The sequence below is a fragment of the Pteropus medius genome, unplaced genomic scaffold (genome assembly GCF_902729225.1).
Source record: "Pteropus medius unplaced genomic scaffold, Ma_sr-lr_union100, whole genome shotgun sequence".
Lineage (NCBI taxonomy): Eukaryota > Metazoa > Chordata > Mammalia > Chiroptera > Pteropodidae > Pteropus > Pteropus medius.
The window spans coordinates 27825971-27831197 of NW_024349802.1; the positions used below are offsets into that span (position 1 = coordinate 27825971).

At 33.6% G+C, this 5227-nt stretch overlaps 1 pseudogene; it reads left to right on the forward strand.

Moving 5' to 3' along the window:
- Positions 1-303: 303 nt before the first annotated feature.
- On the forward strand, positions 304-4303 carry LOC120581205 (GTP-binding nuclear protein Ran-like; annotated as a pseudogene).
- The last annotated feature ends 924 nt before the right edge of the window (positions 4304-5227 follow it).

Genomic DNA, 5227 nt, shown 5'->3' on the forward strand with positions numbered 1-5227 from the left:
GTACACATCATCTGAGGAATTCTCTTAATATGCAGAAAATGATTCAATGGGTCTGGAAATCTGAATTTCTAACAAGCTCCCAGGTGATGCTAATATATAATGTCCAAAGAGTATGGTGAATTAGACTTGGCTGAGGCCAGAAAAGACATGATTAGATATTTGATGAGTGGGTCATTGTAGGAGGAGACTCCAGATATTAACCTCAAATGGACAAAAGTAGAGTAACAGCTGGTTCAGAACATAGAATCTGGTCCCCTAACCAAGTGGGTAGGTGTGGGCTAGACAAGACACTGGGAATCACCGATGGACTCTAAGCCAGAAGAAAACAAGATAAATTTGGTTAAAACACCATATTTTAGACCTATTTATGAGGATGGAGTGTGAGCCTAATATCATCCTTTTGATGACATTATTGCTTGATGATATATAATAAAGCACAAGTCTAACTTTGCTTAAATGTCTCTAAACCCCTTGTCCAAATTCAAGAATTTAAGACGTAGTTTGTGAGTCATTCCTGATAAATGCAGAGAATATTTCTTTATTATTTATTTATATATTTTTTATTATATATATATCCATCCATCCATCCATCCATCTGTCCATCCACCATCCATCATGAATTTCGTGCATTCTAACCATTTCTTTGGTTCGAATGATCTTTCTTTCACTTTTTCAATAGCAGTCTTCTTTATTATTTAGTTCTCACATTAAATGCTATATTTCCTAATAAGTTTTTCCTCATCCCCTATCTATAGGTTTCTCTGTTGTTGCTTCTCATAGTGTCCTGTTAGTCTCCTCAATTATTTGCTCATTTCTGTGTTCCATATTATTCAATCAGTATTTATTGTACTTATACCAGATGACAAGACTATCCTTTGTGCTAGATATACAGCATTGAACCAAACAGAAAAATGTTTGTTTTCAATTCTAATAATTTTTTCATGGATTTAAAGTTTATAATAATTTATTTTGATTGTTTAATTGTTAACATATTAGATTGTAAATTCCTTGAGTCTAAATATCACAAATGTCCTATTCATCTGCAACATCTGTTGAATGATTCGATGAAAGTGAACAATAGGGCTAAAATTTTTTCTATAAAAAATAAACACTACACAAAGAAAAATTAGAATAAAGTCTTAAGTAGGAGATTTGTGATGGCATAGGAACAAGATTTCATATTCAAGGCTAATTGATGGTTAGTGGAAACCTTATTTGAGCAGAACCCTGAAAAATAAGAGAATATAATATGTAAAGAGGAAGAAGAAAATAATGCTCTAGATATAGGGAACAACATGTTGAAAAGCATGGAACAAAAAGAAAGTATGGTGATTTTGTGATCCCCCTGCCAGGAAAAAAAATCAATATGGCTGGTGCATAGAGTCCAAGGAATGGAATAGCAAGAAATAAGCCTGGAAGTTAGAGAGAAGACACTGTATGAAAACTGTATGAATAAGCAAAACCTTGTAAAACACTGAGAAATTTAGACTTTATCCTAAGGTCAATAGAGAGTGACTGAAGACTTCTAAATGAGGACACTATAAGTTCAGAAACATAATATACAAGATCAGTGGATGCACCGTGAACAATAAATTGGACAGAAGCAAAACTATAGACTAGATTGAAGACTATTACAGTAATCTGGGCTAAATCTACTAAAATCTATCAGAGTTTAGAAATGTTATGCTATAATGAGCTTAGAAATGTTATGATATAAAAGCAATCACAAAAAGTAAGTGTATTTCTGTATACTAGCAATGAACAATTCAAAAACGAAATTAAGAAAACAATTCCACTCACAGCAGTATCAAAAAAGATAAAATATTTAGGAATAACATTTAATAAAGTTATAAAATTAATATTAAAATTATAAAACATTGTTAAGAGAAATGGAAGGACTAAATGGAAAGACATCACATATTTGTGTATTGGAAGACATCACATATTTATGCATTTAATATTGTTAAAATGATTTCAGGTAGAAGCATGACAAAAATATGTATTTTAGAATATGAAATTGACACTGTTGTGGATGTAAGAATAATGTCTACTCTAGGAAGCTAAAGAAGCCTACTCTAAAAGGTCCAGAGTTACCCAAGATTATTAAAAAAAAAAAAAAACATGAATGTGTATTTGTATGAGAATTCGCTAATTATGAAATCATGCCAGCTAATTCAAATTAAAATCACACACTCCTCCATTTGGTGGGGCCCAATTTCTGTCTTTCCTAATTTGACTTCTGGAAGGATAAAACCCGTACCTTCCACCTTGCAGCCCCTAGAAGCATAGTTGAAGTCATCGCTAACGTTCTTGTTGCAATGGGGATTTCACATTGCCTGACTGCTTTTAACCCTCTTTATGGATGGAGTTAAATGTTACCCTCTATGCTCTTCCCTCTCCTCTTTCTACCTCCCAGCAGTCCACATGTTTGCCTCCTTCACAAGGATCCCTTCACTGCAGAAATGTTTGTCTTCTTTTGAATTGTCACACCCTGTTTCTTTTGCTACAGGGTCTGATGCTCATGACTCTACTGCTTCTAATTTTCCTGCCATCCTAACTCATTCTCTCTGAGTCTTCTGATTTTTTTACTATCACCTTTGCTACTTCTAGCACTTCCACTTCTTCTGTCTCTCCAACTTTTCTCATCGTTTTTCTCTTCTAAATCTCCCAAGTTTCCATATTGACTACCTCATGATAGTAGTGGCAGTGGCAATGGTTCTGAAATTTCCATAATTTCTAGTTGGTGAACTAATTACTCATGATATATAATGGGATAATCTTCATGTTTTGGCAATCCATTTTTGTTTGGCAAGGAGCATGGTGATTAAGAGTACACTCTGTAGTCACATGGCTTGAATTCAAATTCTGTATCTGCCACTTTCTAATTAACTTGTACATGTTTTTATTTAAATCCCCAAAGACTCCATTTTATGTTAGTAATAATTACCTGATAGGATTATAATGAGAACAAAAGATTAATCTACATATAGTATGTATTGAAGTGCCTGGAATTGGATAATGTTTCAATAAATGTCAGTTTGTTTTCTTCATCATCAGATGTTTTCTTATTTTCTCCCAATTATTACAGTAAGTTTTCCTTTTGCATTTTCTACTTTTTAGATTTAGAAACATTGCAGAAGTTTCTAGGTACTAGACAATTTTTAAGGATAAATATGATTTTCCTGCTTTATGTATTTTTTTCCTTATGGAAAGAATGTTAATGGGATTACTTTTATTTTATATAATATCTGGATGTATTTAATAGTAAGCTATGTTATAAACAGGTTTCTAAGTAAAACTCTAAGTAGAATCCATAATTCCTGAACTGTAGCCACAAATACAAATCTGTTGGGGCAAGGCGTAATATAGAAGATAGAAATAGACTGGGAGTAAAAAAACAGTTCTTATTTTAGAACTACTATTGTATAGCTGCTGCCCTTGGTGTAGTTCAACTTAACCTAGATAGGTCTAAGTAGAAATTAGACCAAATATATGCTTTTTGTTAAGGAGTACTCATATTCTAGGACTTTGGTGTGCTGTGAGAGCAAGAGCTTAAACAAATCCATGGTATTAATATAAACACACCTTCTAGAGAAGATTTTTACTCAAAGATTTGGGAAAGACACAATAACTGATTACTAATAGTAAGATTAGCTCAGTCAGGCCTGGAGATGCTTCTGGAAGTAACATTACGACTGCTACCCAAGGAGAACCTCAAATTTAGTTCAAACTTGTACAGGTTGGTGATGATGAGACTGGAAAAACTACATTTGTGAAACATCTGACTGGTGAATTTGAGAAGTATGTAGCTACCTTGGGTGTTGAGATCCATCCCCTAATGTTCCACACCAACAGAGGACCTAGTAAGTTTAATGGATGGGATACAGCTGGTCAGGAGAGATTTGGTGGACTGAGAGATGGCTATTACATCCAAGCCCAGTTTACCATTATAATGCTTACAAGGATGTGCCCAAATGGCATAGAGATCTGGTACAAGTATGTGGAAACATCCCGATTGTCTTGTGTGTTAACAAAGTGAATATCAAGGAGAGAAAAGTTAAGGCAAAATCAATTGTCTTCCACTGAGAGAAGAATCTTCAGTACTATGACATTTCTGCCAAAATAAGTACAACTTTGAAAAGCCCTGCCTCTGGCTCGCTTGAACACTAACTTGGAATTTGTCACTGTACCTGCTCTTGCCCCACCAGAGGTTGTCATCGACCCAGCTTTGGCAACATAATATGAGCATGATCTAGAGGTTGCTCAGACAGCTGCTCTCTGGTATGAGAATGATGACCTGTGAGAAAGTGGAGCTGGACTCAGCATCAGAAGGCTAGTTTCATTGGCAACTGTCCTGTGATGTCAGTGGTACAGCGTATTTGCCACTCGATTATGGAGCTAAGCAGAACATGTGCTTAATCTTTGGGATGCTGAAGGAGATAAACAGGCTTTGGAGTGAATGTGGCAGTTAAAAAAATACCTTTATTTTTTGGACCTTCATATTTAGCTGTTTTGGAACACTGTTTCCTTACCAAGTTTCAAATATAAGTCTGCTGTAGTGATAGCGCAATATTCAGTGGTGAAATCTTGTTTGTTACTGTCATTCCTATTCCTTTTAGTTTGGAATAAGAATGAAGTTGTATTTCAAATATCTAAAAATAGTAAGATTAATATATTATTAGATTTTAAAACCACGTAACTTAAAAGAAATTTAGAATTAGTTTCTTGGCTCTTTGGATTAGTTCCTCAGCTATGCTGAAGTACATGTCAAACCTCTAGATGTACTTTGATGGAGAGAATTTGGGAAGTATCAAACATCTAGGACTGAAATTCATTGACTTTATTATGCATGTTTCTATTATTATCTGTCTTTATAATTCTGGTTATCAGCAAATAATTGTATTATTAGTTATTATTTGTAAAGTATAGCCCTTATGAAATGGTTTAGTATAAATTACATTTATAAAGTTTTAAAATAAAGTGTTTAGAATATATTATTTACATGCATTTTGTATTTCAGAGCATTAAACATGTGATATTAAATAGATGTGTTGAGTCATGTCTTAAAGCCCATCCCTTTTTGTTAGATTTTTAAAAAATGCAATTAAACAAAATTTAGCCATAAAAATACTATTTTGACTATATACCATTGTGTACTTTTAATGAGGAAGTAGTATTCATTTTTTAGTAATACTTTAGGGAAACACTAGTGCCTCTTTTTTTTGAT